Here is a 25,275-nt window from a genome sequence, read left to right as displayed (position 1 = left end):
TACACAGCCATAAAAGAGAATCAAAAGAAAATAAATTAAATTAAGTAGAACAGACTAACAGAAGTTAACAAAATGTTCTGTACAACAATAATGGAGGTGGTCCATACAAGATTCTCAGATAAATATAAAATATTAAGGCCTGATATTTGTCACCTCTGACATACTTAAACAAAAGTATTTACATTAAAAATACGAAGAAAGGTGTTATTAAATAGAATGAAATGAAAACAGAAATAATCTCAGTTTCTGATATTAACAAGCTTCAAGTCAGAAGCAACTACATAAGGAAACTAGACAAATGTTTACTATTATCTTATGTATATGATCATCTTAATGATTCAAACACCCAAGCAAGAAATGGTACCCAGCAGGTAGCTGAATGCACTATGTGAGGAACCTGGGCATCCTTTAAGACCTGGGTGTGCTAAGGCTCTCTGTGGAACCCTCCTGTGAATTTGTGATTTTGCTCTTTATACTGTTGGGAATAGAGTTGGGAATTTATATACATAAATTATGTGAATATAATTTATTCATAATAACCAATTAGAAGACATCAATATAAAAGGATAGTAGTAATTAATTCCTTCATACATCAATTAACCTATTATCAAATGATATAACAGAAAAATCAGCAAAAAGAGGAAGAAACTGACAGAAACCCAATTTACACCTGTATAATTTTGTACAGATGTACCCAACTTTGATAGTTCAGTTAAACAACAATATGGCATGAGCCATTTGAATAAATATAATTAGAAATATTAAAATAACTAGATACCATTGACCTCTATGAACAGAATATACATAGCATCTTCTAGAACATCCACAAAAGTTTTATGAAAATGTATTATGTTACATGCACGCAGTAAATTCTTGAAGTCTTTATGTGCATTCATGCCTGACCATGTGCAATAAAACTAGTAAAAAATAACAGAGAGTAGTTAATATCACAACAGAGTTAGTTTTAAAATTACCAATGATGGGCAGATGCCCAAACTGCCATTTTTATTGAAAGCTGTCCTAGAGGTCCTGACAACTCTGAAACGGAATGGTATGTATAATTACTGAAGGAAGTCTAACTGTTGTTATCTTCACATGAGGTGGCTACATTCTTGGAAAACCCAAAAGAAAGAAACTATTGTAAGGATAGTTTGCTAGGGTGACAGCAAGGCCATCGAGTAATAATGACAGATAAAATTCACGTAGAAAGATGACTTTATTCCCAACAGTAACCGAACAAAATCACAAATTCACAGAGCTGAGGACCCCACAGAGAAACTCCGCACACCCAAGCCTTAGAGGACACCCAGACTCCTCACAGCAAGTCCATCTACCTGTGGGTGAAATTTCTTGCTTTGGTGTTTGAATCATTACAATGGTCATTGAAAATTAAAACTTTGTCACCAGTTTTGAGTGTGTCTCTGTGCTGTCACAGCTTCCTGGAAAGGTTGCTGTCACTCCACAGCTTCACAGATGTGTCCTGGACTGGCTGGTGTAGAATCCAAGCTGGGGTTAAAGCTAAGGTTTGGACTAGGGTTCAGGGCTGAGATTAGAATTATGTTGAAGATATTATTATAGTTTTCGAATTGTGGTAGTAGTGGACTGGGTTGAGATTAGGGGTAGAGTTAGAGTTTGGGTTCACTTTAATTTTGGCTTATATCTGTGGGGAAGAATAGGGGTGAAGAGAGTTCAAATAGCTTTATCAGGAAATAAAGTTGTTGGAATGTAAAGGTTGAGGTGCTTGAAGATTTGCGCTGATAGTAGAAGCTGTGGTAGAAAGAAATAACTCACAGGATCTCAAATGACACAAACAAGTCAGTTTACTGGTCTTCTAGTTCATCAGCCATTCATCACTTAGTGTGGCTCCCAGAGGGTGGGATTTACTGAAGGAACTAGAAAACACTTCTATAAGTGATTAAATGCTTACCAAGTTGTAAACATGAGATCGGTAAGGTGCAGTTCACGTGTTAAACAGCTGCTGTGCCTCTAGCTTGTGTGTGGAAGATGCGTGAGAAATAGCAGGGTCTGGGGTCTAGAAGTTAGGCGGGTGGCTTGCTACCGGCTCTCTCTCACTTAAGGCTCTACTGCTGCATTCCGCTGGTGAGCAGCCTCTTGCTCTTCTGTCAGGATGAGAGTGCTTTCCCTCTCGGCATTCCCACTTGTTTGCTCTTCTATTTACGATATTTTCCTCTGCATATATGTGTTCCTTTAGTGTCTCCAGGACTCTGATCAGTCATTGACAAGTGTCTTCATTGACTCATTAGCCACCATACATACTCAAACCTATTTCCTTTCTTTCTTACCAATTTTCCTTTCCCCTCATCAGTGACTTAGAGTCTGTATGTAGTAAAATTAGGAAGGCAAGGATGTAGCTCTTCTTCACGGCTCTGCTGCCTACACCTAGAAAAGTATTGGCACATGGTATGGCTTAAGAACTATTTGTAATAAATGAAGCTTGGAGATGCTCGTTAAAACAATTAAACAGGAGACACAGACAAGAGAACAGCTAATGACAACCTGCTCCAAAGTACTATAAAACATGGATTTAGCGCAGCTGAAAGTCAGGGCCTCCTAGCAGCCAGGTCCTTCCACCACACACTGATATGCTCTTTAGGTTTAGACAGGGATAGAAACAAGCAAAGTTGCTTTGAGATGACCCTCTGATGCCTGTTAGACCAAATAACCACTTTTGAGAAAAACTGGTTTAAATTGTCAGCCTTATGCTTTTTCTGGTTACCTTATTAAAGTAACTATAAACCCCCCAAAATGTACATTTCTATTCTGTATAGTTCAGAACAATCAGAATGCTTTGTCTACTTGCTTATGGATATGTACTCTTGGATTAAATCACGTTTTCAATGAGCAAAAATTGAGGATAAAATTCACAAATATGAGTTTTGGCTCACAGCAACATCTGGAGGAGCCTTTGTGATGTTTGCAGTCTCTTATCTACCTGCTTTGTTGCTCAGTCAGTTCTCAGCCCACATTGCATTCATTGCATATCCTAAAAGTCAGTAGGGGACTGAAGCGGCTCACCCTCTCCCTCTTCATATGCTGAGTGCTGAGCATTCTGGCATCATCACACCTGACCTTCTTGTTGCCATACTGAGGGAAACTACAAGACCTTTCTTAAAGAACAGGATGCAGAGTAGTTGAAGTTGTACCACATTTTTCCGGGGAATTGAAGGCAAGCTCTGACCTTTGACTTGCCTACTTCTTTCTGTTAAACCTGTGGTAATAAAAATAAAATAAAAATAATTCCAAGGTTTTACCTTATTCATGCCATTTCCTCAGTAAGTGGAATAGGGCTAATGTGCCTCCTAATAGATGTGCAGACTGTATTTCTGTATCTGCTGTCATGTGAGTGAGATGCTACCTATTGGCTTGGTGTCTCTCTTCTTTGACGAGCAAACCAGTTCACTAAGTACCAACATGGTTACTGGGTTCTAGTGGAGTCTCAGGATAGCCTGGGCTGTGAGTGTTTACAATGGGTCACCTAACCACCTATTGAACACACTCCCCAGGGAACGAGAGTGAAGACTGAAGGGAAGAGAAGAAATCAGGAACTGGAAGTCTAAGGCTCCAAAGACAACTTCTCTTTTCAATGGTACACAAATGAGGCATTCTCTTGGTTCCCAGACACCTTATATATTACAGGACATTTGTTTATTCCAGCCTCTGCCAAGTGACACAAGGAGCTGCCAGCGTTTCTCAAATGGGAATTTCTCCTAGTCTTCCCTTTAGATACTTCTTTGTATATGCACCAAGAAAGATTGCTTTCTCCCTTTGAAGATCAAAACCACCCAAGGTGCCCATCTCAAGCCCAGCAGGAATATTCTCTATTTCTGGGATCCATAGCCATGCAATGTCACTAGAAGAAGACTTCTAGCTCCACAGAGTAATGCATGTCTATAAACCCACCACTTGTGGGATTTTAGGTAGGAAGGTCATGAGTTCAAGACCAGCCTAGGTGTCCTAGCCAGATCCTGTCTCCAAAATAAAGTAATTACAATTACTTTTAAAGCATCTTTGGTTACAAAAACACCACCAGAAAGCTCTGGGTTTTGTAATACTAGCTAAGCAAAGTGTTCTGAAAGCACAGTTTGAAAGCACTGATCTCCAGTGATCTAGAGAAAGTGTCTGTACACACACCAGACAAACCAGGCTGATGCTCCAAGCAAAACCTCATAGTAAACAACACTAGCTTGTCATGCTGTGTGGCACCTTGGACCAGAGGAAAATCTTCACTCTTATTTGCATCATCCCTGAGTAAAGAGGTGAAGCTGGATTATGCTGGTATCACCATGGTAACCCATCCTAGTAGTCTATGGTAGCTTTATGCCAAAGAAGAATTTTATCCAGAGATTCTGGTAGCACATCCTTACTCTGGGAAGGCAAAACCCAAAATTTTCCAAAGTTCAAAACTCTTTGAGAGCCAACATAGTTCTATATCATAAAATATCACTCTATGCATAAAAGTATTAAAACTATTACATAAGCCACATGATTAGTGAACATAAACAAATTGTCTGTTTAGTCTAGGGTTTTATCCAAAAAAAAATTGTTCTTGTATGTGCACATAATACAAAACCTAAAATGTTTGTCTGAAGCACTTTTCCCTCCAAGCATTCAGATAAGAAATTGTCCACCTGTGTTACCTGTCACCTCTTTCTGTGTTCCACTTAAACCCGTCCCAGCCATGTTTTCCTGGTGTGATAAAGACTTCCTACTAGGGACACTTCAAGGGGGAAAATGTTTATAACCATTTCTAACCGGATAAGAGGCGGGTGGGGGGAGGTTTCTCGGGACTGTTATTAATTATGATAACAACAAAGAAAATTGTAGCTCCTTTTTGTTCCTTTCCATCCTTCCCAGTTTTAGCATTGATCTTTATCTGAAATGACAAACATTTTCTATGACAGTTTGCTTCCACCCAGAACATCTGGTATCTGGCCAGCAATTGTAAATCGATGCCCCTGCTCTAGTGTCTGACTCACTGGGAAGGGCCAGGGAGGGGGTTGCAACAGCGGCACTGTGACCACAGAGACAGACGCTGCTAAGACATTTAAAATGCACACTCCCCTAATAAGAAACAGAGCAGACTGTGATAGAGGAGGGAATGAGAGGCGCTGTGTGAACCGAGGGTGGAGGCAGGGAGGGAGGAGGGAGAGCCCTATTACTAAAGAGGCTCAAGCAAGCCTGGAAGGACAGAACAGGAGTGGGGTTGCCTGATAAGATAGTAACAGAAAGCCATGTGATAAAAGTCTGCCTGAACAGAATCTAGGAGTAGAGACTCACCTGACAAGGCCAACAAAGGGTGGCAGATGCTGGAGTGGCAGAGAGTTCCTGCAGTAAGGCTTCAAAGATGACAGGAGGGGGAATGGGTTAGGAGATGATAGGGAGGGAGGGTGGGTAAGAGCACCCTTTCCCTGCCAGCTTTTCAGCATTTTGATGGACACTAACAACAACCCCTTGTAGGATCCCCAAGGCATTGAGCCCACCAAGCTAGGGGCTTACTGACACCCGTATATTTACTCTCACAGGTGGACAGAATCCACAGACAAAGTTTCACAGGAAAGATTGCTATTTATATAAAGGTTCTGCTATGGAAATCAGAGAGAATCCCAGCCCCCATCCCTTTCCCACAGGACTATAAGGAATTGATTGAAAGGTTTTAGTACGTTCATGGAGTCTCCTGAAAGATCTTCTGGAAACCTGTCAGGTTCCAAGCTGTGGAATGGCAGGTACCAAGGCCATGTGGGAAATCAGAGACAAGCTTAAGCTTTAGGAATGATAAGCGGCTTCGATGCAACGAAAATTCACTTCTGGCTTTTGGCTGTTCTCTGCAAGGTTTCCTGGGTCCTGAGACAATCTCCACAAGTGTTACTTACGTAAAAAGAACAAGCAGTGGGCATATGACTTAGATGGCCTTTATTCATGTTCCTGTCATTGCTGGAAATAATGTATCTAGAAGGAACGAACTTTAAGTCACCCTGTGACAAAAGGCATTTCTTTGTTTAGGATTGAAATCATGTCAAAATCCAAAAACAATAATGAAGGAGAATCTGCCTTATGGGAGAGATTTTAGGACAATCATGCCCAGATTCACTCAAATTCAAAGAGTATTCAAGGCAGAGATTGGGAACCCTTAGCCCTGGATGCCAGATGGTTGACTCACTGACAAGCTGAGGAACACCATGCCCTGGGGGCTGGGCAGCTGCCATGTACTTCCCTGGGAGAGTGCCAGCAGACCGTCAGCACCCTCACCCAACACACTGTTACTGCGAAGGTGGGCACTGAGAATCTGGTGGTGTCTCAAGAGATCACACTAGTCCCAAGTCTACAGTTATTTTCACACTTCTAGCCTTCTCCCCACTGGCCCCAAGGGGAGAAAGGGTTTGACTTTGTTTGTTTTGCTTTGTTTTGTTCTAGAGAGGGAAAGTTCTGGTGTGTGTATGTGTTTTAGTGTTTTAAGATAGATAGATAGATAGATAGATAGATAGATAATAGACAATAGATAATAAAAGATAAATATAAAAATAAAATTACTATTTTATCACCTAAAACTCTACACCTATTTAAAAGCAATCCTCCACATCATGCCCCCAATACCCAGTCATCCCCACTCAACTTTCTGTGTATATGTCTATGTTCTGTGCCTTGTGTAAGTACAATCATTAATATTTGTCTGTCCATTGCTTTTTGACTCACTTAGCATCATGTATAACACTTGTCAAAACATCCATTCTCTTTGAGATAACACTGCATCTGTAGGCCACAAGTCAATCATCTCCTTATTCACTGATATAATTATAAGTAGAATCAGGACTTTATGGTAATTCTGTATTTAGTTTTATTTTATTTTATTTTTTTTTTGAGAAATAACCACACTTTCCCCCCACATCACCTACACCATTTAACATTCTCAGCAATAATATAGAAAGATTCCAAATTTTTCATAATTGGCCCAATGCATCTTACTCTCAACTGTTGTTTGTTTACAGCTAGCCTAGTGGGCGTGGTAGGGTATTTTAGCACTGTGTGATTTTTCCTAAAGGTCAGTGATGCTGGGCATCCTTCTTGTACTTAAGGCAAGATTTGGCCTCTTCTGCAGAATTCCCCATCACTAGCTGACAACACTCCATGGAGCCCCTCTTTAATTCCCCTTTAGTTGTTAATGCTACACCTTGGCTGTGCCACCTGTCAGCAGGCCATGAATCTAATCACACTTTATGCAGACTGTTGCATTGATACATTTGATTACCATGAGAACATATAGACTAGAAAGAAAGGGAGACTGGCTCCATGCCTGGGGAAATGGACCGCAGTTTACATTCATCCCTCTAATCCGTTGAAGGATAAATGTGTCTTCAAAGAAGATTCATTTTATTCATTAACTCATTAAGTAAACTTTTACCGGTGTTTTCATTTGGCAAGCACCTATTAACCTTTAGTGGAGGTTGGGTAATGGCAGCGGTTTTCAACCTTCCTAATGCTGTGTCCCTTTAATATGGTTCCTCACGTTGTGCTGACCCACAACCATAAAAGTATTTTGTTGCTATTTCATAAATGTAATTTTTCTTTTTATTTATTTATTTATTTATTTATTGAAGAGCTTTATTTTAAAAAACAAAGATAAATGTACAAATTTTAAGCATTTTTGCATAAAAGTATATGAATACATTTTTGTCAGTGCTTGGTTTTATTTTTTCAAAGGTTTGATAGTGTGCTTTAAGATCTTACTAGTTACAATGAGCATAAAGTACATGTAAAACAGGATGTAACCTGGAATTAGTAAAAGTTTTCTTAGTGTGTAAGGATTCAGCATAACGGTTTTTTCTTTTCTTTTCTTTTTTCTTGGACTTCACACAGTCTGTGAGTTGTATCTGGGGTATTCAGAGCTTTCTGGGGTTAGTATCCAATTATCAGTGACTGCATATTATGTCTGTTCTTTTGTGACTGGGTTACTTCAGTCAGGATGATATTCTCTAGATGCATCCATTTTCTTACAAATTTCATAAAGTCATTGTTTCTGATAGCTGAGTAGTACTCCATTGTGTAAATGTACCACAATTTTTGTATCCATTCATCTACTGAAGGACATCTGGGTTCTTTCCAGCTTCTGGTTATTATAAATAGAGCTGCTATGAACATTGTGGTGCATGTGTCTTTGTTGTATGTTGGAGCTTCTCTGGGGTATATGCCCAGAAGTGGAATAACTGGGTCTTCAGGTAGTACTATGTCCAATTTTCTGAGGAATCGCCAGACTGATTTCCAGAGCGGTTGTAGCAGTTTACAACCCCACCAACAGTGGAGAAATGTTCCTCTTTCTCTGCATCCTCACCAGCATCTGCTGTCATCTGAATTTTTGATCTTGGACAATCTGACTGGTGTGAGGTGGAATCTCAGGGTTGTTTTGATTTGCATTTCCCTGATGGCTAAGGATGTCAAGCACTTCCTTAGAAGTTTCTCAGCCATTCAATATTCCTCAATTGAGAACTTTTTGTTTAGCTCTGTACCCCATTTTAATAGGGTTGTTTGATTCTCTGGTGTCTAGCTTCTTGAGTTCTTTGTATACCTTGGATATTAGGCCTCTATCTGATGTGGGGTTGGTAAAGATTTTTCCCCAATCTGTTGGCTGCCATTTTGTTTTCTTGACAGTGTCCTTAGCTTTGCAGAAACTTTGCAATCTCATTAAGTCCCATTTGTCCATATTTGACCTTAGAGCACGAGCCATTGGTTCAGAAACTTTTCTCCTGTGCCTATGTTTTAAGGTTTTTCCTACTTTCTCATCTATTAGTTTCAGTGTCCCTGGTTTAATGTGGAGATCTTTGATCCATTTGCACTTGAGCTTTGCACAAGGAGATAAGAAAGGGTCTGTTTTCATTCTTCTGCATGCTGAGTGCCATTTTCCTATGGTTACAAATTATAATGTAAATGTCTGGTATATGGCTCCAGATACCACTGCTTTATGGTATTCTTCCATATGCAGTAGGGTCCCATCCATTCAAAAGACAAGATTTCTGGTGGGTTTTGGCTGGCTAGCTCATTGTCTTCTTATTTTAATTAGAGCACAATAATCCATAGAACCAACACCATCGCTGGGTAATTTAAGCAATGACTAGAGCATGTTATATTTGCTAGACAAAGGCCTGTAAGCCCAGTGCTACAGGAATGCAGGCAGACGTATATATAGTCTGTGGCTAATTTGGACCATGGAGGGAGAACTCTATCTCAAATTTTAAAAAGTAATATATTTAGATTTTTAAAAAGAGAATTAATTCTATAGAAAGACAGCCCTAGTGTCCCAAAACCTTACCTATGTGATTCTAAAGAAGTTTCTCAAACTCCTGACCTCAGTTTGTGTGTGTGTGTGTGTGTGTGTGTGTGTGTGTGTGTGTGTGTGTGTGTATTCCAAGGGTGTGATCATATAAAGTGCTAAGTTGTATGCAGGCACATCACAAATACAATGCCAGCTGTCGTTGTCATTATTATTATATCAGTGTATCTTTGTCCTTGTATTTATTAGAATTTTTCCCATTATAAATTTGTATTAGAGGTTTGGGTGATGGAAGGAAGGAGGTATCCACTTGTGTTGTGTTTTATTTTTCCTTGTATAACACTATGAAGTTCTCCCAATAGAAGAGAAGAAGAAGCAGGGACTCCTATGTCCTTTCAGCACCTCACTGGGTATCCTCAGGGATATAAGAATCCCCTGATCCATAGGTACAAGTGTTTATCAATATGATTTCAGAAAACAAGCATTTTTCTCTTGTGCATACACCTAAAGATCGATATGACTTTTACAATCACACACACACACACAAATGTTTCTCCCAAGAATCCCTTGTAGCAGATGAATACAGGATTCCCAGAACAGGAATCCCACCACAACATTGGACGTATGCTTTCCCAGGGAAACACATGGGCTTAGACCACAGTTCCCAGGCATTTGTGTTTTATTCAGATTTAGTATCTTTCAGACTTTGCCTTGGGCATCATAGCGGAACCAAACTCCCCGTGGGCAAATCTGCTGCCACAACCACAGACCAAGAGTTGGGAGCAGCGAGGCAAATGCTCATTAGTTTCCACTTTCAGCTGCCCAAACCTTACTCTTGCTTATAAAAACACACAACTCAGAAATTCACTTCCTTAGGTTGTGACTCTTCCTTTGCTAGGATCCCAGCCCTATCCAAAAGAGACTCACAGAGAACAAATTTTGGGATCACTGCTCTTAGACTCAACAGGCTTTAAATTTTATTTTTCCCTTTCCTGGCAGATTCAGCTATCAATGTCAAGCTCTATGAAAAGAAATATGTTATGGTGTCTACAGTGATTGTGACGTGCTGTTCTCTGTTGGTATTGTCACTGAGACTTTAAAACGAGTACTCCCTGCGTCCTTAGTGACTTGAGGGGATACTGCACCTTGCTGTGTTCCAGCTTTCCCGGGCTGGTGGCAGGGCCCAAGATCCCAGAGTGAAAGGCACGAGGGTCAGTCTGACCCTACCCTCCACAGGGCAACATATGGGAAGGAGAAGAACTGTATAGCCACGTATGCTTCCGTTTAAGCCATGTGCAAAACCGGCTTTTATCTTATTTTGCCTTTAAGCTACACTGCATGGGTCACATTTAGAGCATGTGCTGCCACCACTGGATTCTTTTTAGCTCAGGAAATGGGTATTGTCTTCATATCTGCCACGGTCGGAGCGGCTGCATGGCTAGAAATCTCACAAAGCAGTAGCTTCTCTTTCTGTCAAAAAACATGGCAAGTAAGAGGCTTTAGACAGTGTCCTGATGTTCAGCCATGATATTAGTGATCCAGGTTGGGAGAGATATCTTTTAATTGGTGGAGTGTTATTTTACAAGGGAAAAGTTCTTTTCACTTTCCTTGGTGTCAAAGTGAGAACATCGCCTCCTTGGATGCCCACATATCTCACCAAAAGCCTCCTAAGAGCTGTGTTTCGTGCATTTCCCTTCCTGCTTTTCTCCTGGAAGGAGCTTTCACTTTACTGATCTTGCCTTATAAGCTCTGGCCGAGAATTCCATCCCCAAGTGTGCCAAGGAAGAAGTTTCATTAAGAAAGAAGCCCCCTTCCTTATTTTGACTTTAGATAGGCACCAGGTGGTACCCATCAGAAAGGTTAGTGGAGTCCCCTGGGTGTAAGACATGAAATGGGTTTAAGTAACACTGTATTAGTCATGAGGCAGCGATGGAGTGACGTTGACATGACTGGAAGTAGCACTGTTGAAGGAGCAAATGTGTGAAAAAAGCTCGCTGCGCTAAGTGGGCTCGGCGATTGTGTGCACACTTGTACGATCCTGTTTATTGATGCCTGAAACAATTTGCAAAATAGAAACAAATCTACAAAGAAATATGTCTGGAATTATTTGTTTATATGACAATTTAAAACACACACACACACACACACACACACACACACACACAGGAATCCAACTGCCACATTTCATGTACTAAATATAACATATGTGGTAGACTCTCCTCGGAAAACCAAACAGCAACCTTTACCATCACACACAGAACAATGAGGAGCAGGCCTCTGCCTTGCTCCTTCCGCTGTCTAGCCAAAAAAAAAATCCAAAGCAGCAGTACTGTTGCCCTCCGCTATGCTGATAAGCAGCTGAAGAAAGAACGGATTTCTCCTAATGCCGCTTGAGTAAGATTGATACATAGTTGCAATTTCCTGAAAACAAATGTCCTTTTAAGGGAAGAAATGTGTAAGTTTAGAATAGTCTAACCGCGGCGCTAACTGTTTTACAAATCCTAACCCACTGAGACTTCTTTACACTCCCTGGTCAGCAGGTGAGGAGTGGGAACCCCCTTAGTTTTCACCTTCACACAGCCTCCAAGAAGGCATCTGCTCCCCAGGAGAGAATCCACATATAAAGGTCTTCTGGATCCCTTAGAAGCTCTTGGGTTCCTGATATAAGTTGTCATAATTGGAGGATGTGCTCTCTCTCTCTCTCAGACCCATTTCTCTGGACCCGCCGAGCCTCTGAGGAGGAACACTTGTTGCTATGGGACTCAGTTCAGAAGGACAAGGAGCCTAGGCTCTGCCAGCTGCAGTCTGGCTGGACCACTTCTCCAGATCCGAGGTTAATCAACTGCAAATTCCATTAGTTTCATACAGAGTGAAAATAAAGAACAGACGGCCCAGTGTGGGAGCCTGAAGTCAGGTGTGGTCCTCCAGGCTGCCCGGCGGCTCTGTTCTTTCCTTACTTCCTAGGACAGGGACACAGATAATAATAATCATAGCAGCATAAAACTCATACATAGAACTTGTAAGTTAAAGTAGTAGTAGCAGCAGCAGCAGCAGTAGGTCCTAAAATGCCTCTGCTCTTGGAGAAATTAGCAGCATCTGCTTCCACGAATACTACACAGACATTTTACTTTTCTAGAAAGAAGTAAAGATATGAGACCCTAAACTCAGGTTGTTCCTGTCACAGCCACTGTGAGAGCGTTTCCTAGGTGCCTCGTGGTATGCAGCTGGGTTAGGTATGAAATGCAAACATCCTGTCCCTTGTCCACTGGCTCAGAAAGGCTCCTGTGACTCAGAGGTGGTCCTTGCTCAAATCTTTGGGCTTCTTTTTACAGTCCCCGATAGGGAATGGCTTTAACACACAAAATAAAAATCTGCTTTCCAAAGACCGCTTGTGTTGTTCAAAGAACAAAAGTGAACTTGCAAGGACACATTTAAATCCACGCTCTTAGTTTCTCATTAATCCAAGCTGAACAAACAAAGCCTTGCTGTGGGATAGAAGTATTATACAGCAGTGCGGAGTGTGCTGGGATTGCCTTTCAGAATGTTCTGCTGTTCCTCTTATGGAAGGCTGTCCCATCAGGTGAGGGTCCACTTTCCATCTGACTTTCTAAGTGCTATATGGTCATTACCAAAACTCCTCTCACTTTCCCTGAATCCCTGCTCCACACAAGTTGGCTGCCGGGTCACTGCTTTACTTGCCTAACTTTACCTTGTTTAGTTACTTCCCTATTCCTATCAGCAGATTCGGGGGCAGTGGGGAGGAGCGTTACTGTTGTAAGGAGGAAGAAAAATATGATGACTCAGTTGCTGGGAACTTGTAAGTTAAAGAACCCCATCACAAATGATCCCTTTCTCGTCATAGTTCGTGGAGGAATGAGAGATACAATTGTCTGGAAGGGAGATCCGTGGGGTCCATGCTGACTTGGGGGTCAAGGGTCATGGCATGCAAAGGTCCCTTTCTCTTTGGCAGGGATCCCTCTGTATAGCATAGTTTGGCAGCTATCTCCTTGCAGTTCGGCTACCTGCCAGTGCAGCTGGTACTGTGTTTGGTGTTGACAACAAAGCATCACTCGGCTACCAGCAGCTCTACATGGGGCCACTTTTCTCAGATGACAAAGAAAGATAGGCTATACATCCTAGCATCAGCGCCCATTGGAAGGACGCTTAAATTCATTGCTACAGTTATTGTTAATTATGTAGTAGTCACCGGAGCTGGGGGAGCTGGCTGAAGAGCAGAGGGCGACTTTGTGCTAGGAGGGAGGGAGGAGGAGGCGGTTCTCACGGAAGGGGTTACATGGAACAAGGGCTGATGACAGGAAGACGGAAGTTAAAAAAGAAAAGAATACCTTGCCTGCCATGCAGAGCCAAGTGGCATAAACAAGGTGCGCCCTTGGTTCTGAAGACTGGCTCCGGAGGCTGCTGGTGTGGCTGATGAAGAAGGAATCAATGTGCTGAAAGAATCTCTAATATATGCAGCTTGGAAACTGTCCTGCCCACCCTCCATTCAAAAGGCAGCTTTGGAGATTTCCAGCATTTTCATTTTTTAAGAATAATTTTAAGCAATTTATCACTTGGCTGTAATGCATTCGCTGTGGGCTGAAGTCAGTAAGTCCTGCAGTGTGGAGATAAGGCCTGTTGGAAGGTTGGGGAAAGAAGACCAGAGGTTGCTCATTGTCAAATAGCCAGAAAATTAAAATTAAAGAGCTGTGTTTACCTCGTTTGGCCCACTGGGGTAGAACTCTGTTACTGGATGGTGTTTTCCCTGTACTTCAAGGGTGAATTCTTTGAGATGTTTTTATTACAAGAGTCCAGTTCCTTCCACTATTTAGAAATGAAATTGTTGTGTCCCTGTGCTCGTGAACAAGCAGAAGCCCCCGGCCTGTTTCTGATGGATTCCCCTGTGTGGTTTGAAATCTGTATTTGTCTTATTGTTTCTGTTGTTTCTACTCCATCCCCACGGCCGTGTGTCTCTGAGCAACGTTTCTAGCTTTAGTAATTCACTTACTTGTCCCTCAAGAAGGAATTAAAAAGCACAAGGATTCCAGAGAGAGGTCCTCATGAGCTTTATGAATGTCCTGTAGCTGATTTTGAGATCATGGCCACTGAAAAGAGATGACGCCGTTCTCGAAATGTCTGGCAACTTTTTCCTGGTGCACACCGAACTCCAGCAGAGCGAGGCTCCCAGTCCGGAGTCCAGCACTGCCAAGAACACAGCGGTGCTGTTTGCTCCTCCCATTCCGTCATCTATGTTCCTCTGGGCTGCCACCCTGAGTCTGTACACCGCAACCTCTCCTGCCAAATCTCCTCAGATGAAAAGAAAATCCAAAGGGGCTAGGGCACAATGGGGGTAAACGAAAAAAGAAAAAGAAAACCTACAGTCTTTAGTTCCTGTCTTTCCTTCTTGGGGCTAATTTCCACTTCTTGGTTGTTCTGATCTCAGCTATTTGCAATAGTTATATATAATTTAACATTATACAAAAGTATTGTCATATCAAACATAGTGAAATGGATTCCAAAAACACCATCTGGTATTTGGGAATGCACTGTGAGTTGGGAACGTGAGAAGAGATATTCTTTGCCACTTTGCTTGGGATCCAGCCATTAGCAGTGTAATTGCCAAGAAAAGGTGACAGGCTCCCGGTTTAAAACAAGTGGGTCCCTCCCCCTCCTCTGTTAACTCTTGTGAGTCCTAAACCATGTTAAAAGGGACTCTGGGGAGCAGGCAATTTAAAGAAGAAAGAGAGAGAAAGACAGAAGGAGTGGAAGAGGGAGGGAGGGAGGGTGGGCAGGAGGAAGGGAAGGAAGGAGGGAGGGAGGGGAGGAAGATGCAGAGATGAATTAAGAGACAGGAAAGGGAAATCTGTGGAGTAGGGTAATTGTGCTTTCAAATTATCTGGGTTTTCAGGAGATTTGATGTTGAGGGTTTTAGTCTAAAGCCCGTTTAGAAACCCTCATTAGTTTTCTCTAATCCACCTAAAATTATGGAGGCCAGTATTGTGAAGGTCATCTGTGATATCCAAACCTATCATGTGGTTAGTATCTATAGGAAAAAGAGAATTCGTAACATCGAATTATCTCCTGGAACTGATGTTTGGAAAATGGCCACACAAAGGAAACAAAGGAAGGAGAACTCTCCACACGTACAGACTTGTCCCTGGCTTGTCCAATTTGAGCTCAGAGGAGTAAAAGGGAAATAAGAAATAAAAATACATTTTAAAAACACAGTGACATGGCGAAGGTGTCATCCTTCGGGGCAGAAATCAGAGAGGACTTCTTAGCAGGAGATAAAAATAAAGAGACAGCGGGGGAGGGGGCACTGGCTGTCATAGCTCTGTTCAGCCTGGCATTCACAACCAGGGTCCAGGTCTGTTTCAAGCGACAAAAAGAGTTCACAGTCATTTTTTTCCCCACTCTGGTGTCAGAAGTTAGGATGTGCGACCCAGACCTGCCATTCCATTACATGGAGTCAAATGATATCTAGTGGGTGGAAGAATGCTTGCCAAGGCAGCACAGTGAAAGCTAACTCTCTCCGTCGAGCTCCTGTTTTTAAATATTTATATCTCTGGCAGACTTTTTTGGGGTAGAGGAAACTGAAGGCTCTTTTGCTATCTGTCATTTCACCCAGGCAGGGGAGAGAGTCGCACAACTTGATTTTTCCTAGAGTTTGGCACCAGGAACAGGCGATGGTGTTTCTTTTGGGGTGGTAAATTTTGCTTTGTGAAAAAATGGCCCAGACCAGGGATCTTTACAGGAGCCAGCAGCCGCTTTCCGTGCTGGCTTGGGGCAGGGCCAAGTTCCCATTAGCACTGCTGTTGCAGTTCTGGCCTGCCTTGCAGTGGGCTGATCCTGGCAGTGGCCATGGCCTGTTAGAGAATCTACCGGGGAGGCACTGACAGCCAAGCCTAGAGTGCTAGGAACTGGACATCAGGCTTGCCCTGCTTGTGACCCCCAGAAATTCTCTTTGCGTTTAGTAGTTTATTTCTGCCTACCCCAGTCCCGATGGCCTTTCTTCCCTGCTTCTTTCTTTCTCCCTCTTCTATACCCTGTCTCTATCCCAGAGCCTGGAATACAACATCAGCCTTCTATCGGTGAAGCGACGTCAGAGTCTATACAGGGCAGTGGTTCCACAGATAGATATGAGTGTTGATAGACCAGCCTCTTATCAGTGGCTCCGCCTCCTCTGAGCTTGAGAAACTGCTGGAAACTGTGTGGCCTCTGCCACCTGGGAGGGGCTTGTTTCTCAAAGGGATGTTGTGTGGTCTGAGACAGTTTGTAAGGGATCTGAGACTATCTGTCACCTCATGGGCTCTAGTTATGGATGGTCTTTCTGTTGCCGTTGTTGTTTGTAGTGAATAACAAAACACACTGAATGCGACACAAGGGAAGAAAGGTCGATTTGATTTCCATTCATCCGGGCCTGTGACAGGACAGACACATCAGGAACGAATGGCTGCTCATCTCACCAAGTCAGGAAGCAGAGAAAAACAGGAAGGGGCATGTCCTTAGCAACCGACATCTTCCTACGAAGCCCCGCCTCCTAATAGCCTCTTGAGCTAGAAACCTGCTGGTGGGTTAATCCACTGCTGAGCTCTGTACCTTTGTGATCCGGCCACCTCTCAGTTCAGTCACTGGCAGCTGGAGGCACAACCCTTGAACACATGAGCTTTTTGTGGAACACTCCTTTATGTCCACGCCACGACAAAACTCTATGGGTTTTGTCATTGTCAACACAAACATATGGTTCTATCTTCAAACCTGGTGAACCCTTTTATGTACCACGTATTCTGGTGAATGCTAAGGCTATGGGGAGTGAGGAGACACAGAGCCACCCTCCTGGGAGTTCTCCATTAGAGAACTGGTTAAACAACCGCAGGTAGGCTACACACAACTCTCTCAACTCAAATTCCTTTTAAGTTTTTATTTTCTAAAGCTTTTTTTTTGTTTGTTTTGTTTTTTGCCTATCATTTGTCAGTAAACCCACAATTGTAATGGTAATAGCTATTAATTAAATTGACCTTTGGATGAGCCAGACCTGAAACAAGCCCTTTCTATAACCTGCTTAGTGTATTTTTAGGATGAAAGTTTTGTCATAGAACAAAGGCTAAAGAATGAATATGGAGTGCCCTGTAAAAAAAAAAAAAAAAAAAAACTAAGGTCCCTAATATGTCTGAGCCAAAGAAAGGCCAGGGTTCCCTGCTTTCATTTCTTTTGGTTGAGCTAGTCTGATCAGAAACTCCAGGACTCTGTTTTTATCCTAAGAAAAAGACAAGCATATGAGTAGATTATGTATTATGTCAGAGGTAGGAGTCACTGGGAACATAAACATTGCTCTTTGGCCTAATACTGTCCCCATCACTTACTATAAACTTCAGAACTCAAATAGGCAAACATAATTCCAAACAAATTCTTCCTTCAAGAAAAAAATTAGAGTAGGCTGTGGATATAGCTCACTGGGAAAACATGTGCCTAGCATAAGCAAGGGGCTTGGTTCAATCTCTAGTACTGAAAGGGAGAGGAAAGGACCTGCACATGTTTATAGATAGGTATGATGTTCAGACAAAAGTAAAGAGCACTAAGGAGCTTGTATTTCTGAATACCATTCTCACCAGCAGGAATTTAATGGGAAGAGAAAGACCCTCAGGAATAGGACACACAGGTGATGCTGAGTGTGCAAGAGGAAACCTTGCACATAGAACAGGTTAGAGGTATGCTTTATGAGTTAGAAGCACTTAAAACCGACCCATGAAAAGTCAGCCTGTTCACAAACTTGAATAGCAGAAGGGCTAAGCAAAGAGAGTAGATGTCAAAGATCTTGCCAAATTTTACGGACAAAATTATTACATAATAGATATTCATTCCCCCTAATGTCATATGATGTTACTTAATGAATATTACTGATGGGAAAGCCATGTGCTGAGCTGATGGGGAAAAGATGGGGAAAAGATCAACCACTTCAATTGTTCTATTGGCTTCCAGCAAGACACTTACTAAGCAAATATTCTGCCCCAGTTTAAGAACTAAAAATACAAATATGAGCAAAGCATCACCCAAAGTGTCAGTCTAAAATGCAAAGAAACATGAATTCTCTAAAGAATCAGTATTTATTAGGAAAAGCCAGAGCTACATTGTAACAGGGGTGACAGAGTCTTGTGCTCTGAGATTGCAGCCACTGGAAGCCATGAGGATATTAACACTGGCAACAAACGGAAGTTTTTAATAGCGAAATGAGAACTCTAGGAAGAATTGTGAAATAATTATCATGGCTGCTGATTAATAAAGTTGTATCAGTTCAGGGTTGAACAGAAAGCTACTAGACAGAAATCCCTGTCAAAGTGGTCTTTTTAAAAGGTTTTGCTTTGAACACTCTGCAATGTTGTGGTTGTCTTTTGTGAGCATCACTGTAAGGCATACATACAGAACAGCGGGTCCTTCAGCCACTTTATTTGCTTGTGTTTAAGGTCCACACAGCATTAACAGTCTTTCGCTGTTTTTTGGAGACGTACAAGGATCAGGAGCAAAGGCAAATGTGAAGCAGTCATTTGAAATAGTGTATCGAGGCACTACTACTAGACCCTGGGGTTCAAGTGGAAAGTGTGGAACAGAGCACAGAGAGAAAGCAGAAAACTTACATTTCCAGTCGAAGACTGGAAGCATAGTCCTCGCTGAATGCTGCTTCCTAATCTGCAAAGCTCTGAGCAGTGCCACTTGTCACTTTTCTACTATTTGTCACAGCTACCACTCTGGGGTGATGTCAGCCCAAAGGAAAGCATGGACTTCATTTGTTGGAGTCAGAAGAAGACTTTAAGTAGCATCCACTTTCTTCTAACTATTATGGAATGAATGCTTGTACTGGAGTTTTACTGATAAAATAAATGTTAGTTGGTTCCTTTAACCTAACAATACTTTTTCATGCTCAAAGATTAACAGAAATTAATTCATTCTAAATGACAGCAACATTGTGCATTGACTTACAGATGAGATTCTTTAGCCGTGTTTTTATTTCAATATATTTTAGTGCCTAGCCTCACCCAAATTCTGATTACATTGGTAAGGAATGAAGACAGTAGTATCTGTGGACCTTTGATTTGTTTGATTTTTGTTCACAGCTTGACTTACAATTGCAAGATACTCTTCATTTACTCCAGGTCGGAACTCTGAACGAATTGGTCCATCTCATACATGAACCAATGACAACTATGATGCTATCTCTCTGTGCTTCCTGGTGATAGACATATAATTATGATCTGACATACAAGTAGCCCAAAACTTAGACAATGTCTACAATAAGGATTCAGGGCTGTCAGTCTGTCATAAGTTCACAAGTGCCTGAAATAAACTATTACAGCATGGTGGGCAACCATTGGGATATTGCTTGAATATTTATAAAAGGGGCTATGGCTTACTTCTAGAAAGATCTTATTGTAGAGCTACAATCTTCCTAGACAATGGTCTGTCAGAAGAAAAGTAGAGTATGGGCATAAATTTAAGTTGTTACTCTATCTTTGAAAAAGTATATGGACTATGAAAAGGTGTATTATCTGCTTTTTGTGACTTTCTTGACTTTTCATGTATTAGAAACTTGATGAAAATTATTTTAAATAAAATTTGAATCCTACCCAAGCTCTGATGGCCTTGCCTTATGTGCCAAACCAAAAGTTTCTTAACAGTCTAAATATAAAGCCAGGCCACATTTCTGTAAGTACAACTTTTTCAGACTTCTCTGAGTCTATATGGACATTTTCAATTGTTAAATATGAAAAACATGGGTCAAACAAGCGTACTAAAAACTATAGAATACTGTGTAGGAGGGCTTCCTTGCCTGTGAAGCCAACCACCTTCGCCTTGCCATCATACCTACTCTTTATCTCTTATGAAGCCCAAGATCTTAGACTAGAGGACAGAGAAATTCTTCCAGCACTAGCCAGATGAATAAGTATGAATTAAATGAATTGGTAGGAATCTTGAGTTCTTTATAACAATGGAAAATGAGGGAGATTCAAAGAGTAATTATTGGTGTCCAATGTTGTTGATAAGAGTAACCGAAAAAAAAAAAAAAAAAAAAAAAAAAAAAAAAAAAAAAAAAAAAACATCTCTCCCAAATGGCTTCCAGAAGTTTCTAGTCCATAATGTCACGAAGCAGGAACTGTTGCTTGTATGTAACAAACTTTATTATACTGAAAATTTCCTCAGTGGTTCCTCTAAGAACCTCAAGGCCAACATGAAAAAAACAGCCTAGGTGGGTGGCAGCTACCAGAGTCTCCAGCCCCAGTGCCAAGCTTCACAGACAGAAAGTAAACACATTTCCTTTTTGTTTAAATAAAACAATGAAAACTGTCCCTAAGATCTATATAGCCTCTTAACACTGAAAAGTTCAGCTATAGAATTGTTTTTTAGTCAAGAATGATCCAGAACTCATAGTGGCCTACATTCTTCATTCTGTTTTCCTTGGACCCCTCCTGAGTAACTTCACTATTTCTGTCTAAGAAACATCTTTGCACTCCCTGCAGAGCTTCCAAGATTCACTCAACTTAGATTTGTACAGATCCTATGGCCTATTCTTAAACCGAAACTGTGGCCAGAAGATGGAAGAAATTGCTTGGTATAATTCAGCCATTTGTCCCACAACTAGAGTGGAACTTGAAAGTGATGGGACTGTAAATTAGCTCCAAATCATTGGGATTGGTTACAGGTGAGAATAAAGCTCTGAAAGGCAGCTACAAGCATCCACTAACTCGTAGACCATTGATTCCACTACAAAAGAAGGCCCAGATACAATCTGGGAAAGATGCTGCATACTACAAAAATATGATGTCATATTATGATGTTGTATACACAACAGTAGTGTTGTCCCAGCTCTTGTGATGTTCAGGGTCATGTCTGCAAGCATACCTATGACTCTCTCTCTTCCTGAAAACGATGTCAGAAATTCACAATTTCTCCCCTATCTTCAGTTCTGAGCTGTTGCCTCATCAAAAGATTTGACTCCAGGACTTTATCCCCCCTTTAAATTGGGAAGCACAAAATAAATCAATGAAGAGCTATCTGAAGGTTAAAAGAAACGAGAAAGGACACCACAGTTTTGCCATTTGAACTTGATGTTTTGGGTAGAAGTAGAAACTTTCAGAGAGACAAAGGACGGTGTTTTAAGCAAGATTCAGGCTCCCTTCATACATAGCATATAAACTCCCTACTGGTGCCTAAGAAGAAATTGGCCACTAAGACAAACTTCAGCGTTCTCTCAGTGTGTCAAAGGGACACAAGTGCTAGGCAGAAGAATTTCATCAGTGCCAGGCAGTTAGCAAGAACCGGGAAAAGTGCTACTAGATCTCTAAGGACTCCTGTAGCTGCAACCTGTTGCTAAGAAGATTGTCTGACTTTTCTAATGGAAAAACTGAGATTCCTTCAACTGGAAGACAAAGGTCAGACACAATCATTCGAATGAGTTACTTCATCTCCATGTCAAACCATGAGTCATAGATTTTCCTGTTTCACGGCTAAATCAGCAGGTGTCTCAGGAAAGTACACTGATGTTGGCCTGACCCAGAGGGCTCCTTCCTTTTAAGAGTTCAGCTCTACTCAAAAGAGACCCAAGTCTTGGAAATGCCCCCCTGTGGAAGCTCAGCCTGGACATTTGGTCTCAGAAAACTGGTTCCAGCCTCCTCATCCCGTCTGTGAGGTCCAGATCCTGGGCAGATGTCTCTCACCATATGCTGCGGGTGATTTAACAAGGCCAAATGGGCATCCTGGCCAGAGGCTCTCTGGGCGCTGGGTTACGCCTAGCAAAGCACACTGCTGCCGCCTGCCCTGCTGTCCCAGCCTGGCCGCTCCTTCCTGGAGAACAGACAGCAGCCGAGATTACAGATGCCAAGCAGTGGAAGATATTTTTAAAGCTGCAGCATCTGGCTCCTTGGCAGCCTTTATCCGCTGGTGGGCTGGGTGTTTTGGAGTTGCCTCTGGGCACTTCACATGGTTTGGCATCTGATTATTGTCTGGGCCTCCTTTTAGAGCTGAGCTGCGGTTGTGGGGCGGGGGATCCGTGACACCCACTATTGGTGGTGACCTGGCTCTCCCCTCTAAGTGACATCAGTATGTTTCTGCATCTTTTGTGTTGTTTTTAACTTCCCTTTAAGAAAGTGATAAAAGAAAGATCATTTCCCCTCTGACAGAGTGGTTTTCAATGGCTAGAGCCAACAGCTCGCAGCTGCCCAACGGTGCCCACGATGGCTTCTCTGTGACTGACTCAGAACAGGCTTTCTTGGCATTCAAACTTCCCTCAGGCTTCACTGTTCCTCTAATGTCTCCCTGGAGAAGGAGGGGCTTACTTTTTCTTTCTTCCTTCCTTTTTTCTTTTAGTCCTTTTTTTTTGCAGGAGATTATGAGGCGTTCTGTGTAGTTCCAAATACACACACACATATGCACACAGACACACCATGTACACATACACATACATACACATTCACACACACATATGCATACAGACACACACCACACACACTCACACACACACATATGCATACAGACACACATACAGCATACATATACACACTTTACACATATATATGTACACAGACATACACATACATACACATACACACATGCACACACATACATGCACATATGCATATACATACGTGCACACAGACACACACACAGCACATACACATACTCACACACATATGTACACAGACACACATCACATACACATACACACACTCACACACATATGCACACAGACACACATCACATACACATACACACACTCACACACATATGCACACAGACACACCACACACGCACAGACACACATACACTACCACAAAGAAGGAAAGAAAGAAGGCAGGCAGGCAGGCAGGCAGACAGACAGACAGACAGAGCCTCACTGAATTATCTGGCAAGTTGTATTAAGATTTTCTTTTCCTTACAATGGTACATTTTAGGGAAAGCCAGCTCCTTAGCCAGGGTACTCAGGCTTGAGGATTTGGCCCTGTTTCAGAACAGCAGTTTGAAGATGACTTCCAATGACTGTTTCAGACCTGGTGACAAGAAAATTATCTCTGTCAAGCCATGAGTTCCTGTGTTACTGGCCTGGGAAGGCAGCAGCCTGTCTCTCACCCATGGCTTGGCAGGAGCACAGAGTGTGGTCTTTTCTTCAGCCAACAGGCTGGGCAATAGCTACCAGAGAATGCCAATGGCCAGGGTGATGCCTGGGGCCCAGCTGGGTTGGCCAGAGCACAGTGTTTTGAGGAAACTGGCATCACTAGGCATGGTTGTCTCCTTGCCTCACTGAACTACACAGACAAATCTAGCTCATTGTTATCCACTCTATCCCCAGTCTAAAGTAGTCATGGACAGTCGTGGTACCAAGCTCAATTGAGAGACAGCAGTGTTCTCATCAAATGAGTTAGCAGGAAACTATTAAGACACTGAACTGGTCCAAGGTATATGTCTTAGCCTGCCTGGGTCCCATTGCAACACTGGGAGGCAGAGAGAGCTACTCTTTCTTCCCTACTGAGGACACTGAGAGGCACAGAAACTTAGCAAAGACGCCTGGGAATATGTTAGAAGATTGAGGACTCCACTGTTTTTCCTCCAGAAGTCAACTGAACCATAAAATAAGTGGAAAACTAAGTTGGATTTAACTCACTGGGTTTGTATCAGCCATATTTGGAATTACAGAGATATGAAGAGCAGTGAAGGTGGGTTGTAAGCACATAGCAACACTTTCAGTATGTCTAGGAGAACCCATCTTTCATCTAACCTCAAACTGGCTAACTAGAAGGAGGAGTTAGTTCTATTTGAGCAGAAATTCCGATTCAGTCCAGCCATTTCAGAATGTTAAGTAGCTGCAGAAAATCCCATTAAAACAGAGGCTTCTTAAATATTTGACTTAATTCACTGTATCTGCTGAGATACTTCTCTATGCTGAGCATTCTTCTGATTGCTAAGGAGCAATGGGGTTGAAGATAAAAAAATCAGGTAAGGAAAGGTTCTTGGTTTTAAATGGGATAATCAGGAGAGTTGACTATGAAATATCTCTTGGGTAAGAGGCTCAGAGAAGTAAGTGATCAGACACATGAGTCTGGAAGAGAGAGGGAACAAGTGTCAGGGTGTGTTAAAGCACCCCTGACTAGTCAAGACTAGGTACGATTCAGGAAGTTCCTAAAACAAAGTGAGTAGGAGAAAGTAGTAAAAGATAAGAGAGATCCTCAAGCCTAGAATGAGTTGAAAGTGGCCTCAGGAAACAGCAGAATCTCTTATATCCCCATCTTACATCTCATCATTTCAGGGAGGTCCCAGGGTCTCTCACATTCTCTGTTGCTTAGGAAAACCTCAGTCCCTTCCGTGCTTAAGGTTATCATCTACGTGTAAATGAGCAACAGCCAAACAAAGCCCAAAATGGGCACAATCAGACACATAACTTACCTTGATCTCATCCTTCTTATCCACACAGTCACAGTTGTAACTCTTGCCTATATATTGTGTAATGGATGGCCTTTAAGCCCGTGGAGATTTTGGCAGAGAACAAAGCCAACTAGAAGAAAGAGAACCTTTGTCCTCTTCTCAGAAATGAAAGTGGAGTCTGAGTCATGCATTAAGCCAGTATTTTGTGAGTTGCTGCATTGACATTTATATCCTTCAAATTTTGAGTCCTTTATTGAAAAGGTTATGAAGGACAGAGATCCAAGAGACTCCATGAAGAGTTTAAGAATTCCCACTTGTTCTGTTTCCCATCCTTGGCCACTTTGGGACCACTTTTCACCTGGTGCTTTCTTTCCTCCGAGCTCTTGCCTCATGACTTTATGTGATTGCTTTTCTGGGAAGTGACCCTGTACAGGCTATGAAATTCTGAAGCTTCTTAGAGGAATGCAGTGTCTGACTTCCCTCTTGAATCACATGTCAGGTAGACAACGTATCCTCTAATGTTTTATAGTTGCCTGATCTTGACCATCAACATTTATTTACAACTGCTTTGGTCATTGTAAATAATACTATGT

Source organism: Micromys minutus, assembly GCF_963924665.1.
Source record: "Micromys minutus genome assembly, chromosome: 9".
Taxonomy (NCBI): Eukaryota; Metazoa; Chordata; class Mammalia; order Rodentia; family Muridae; genus Micromys; species Micromys minutus.
Note: the sequence above shows the minus strand (reverse complement) of the source record.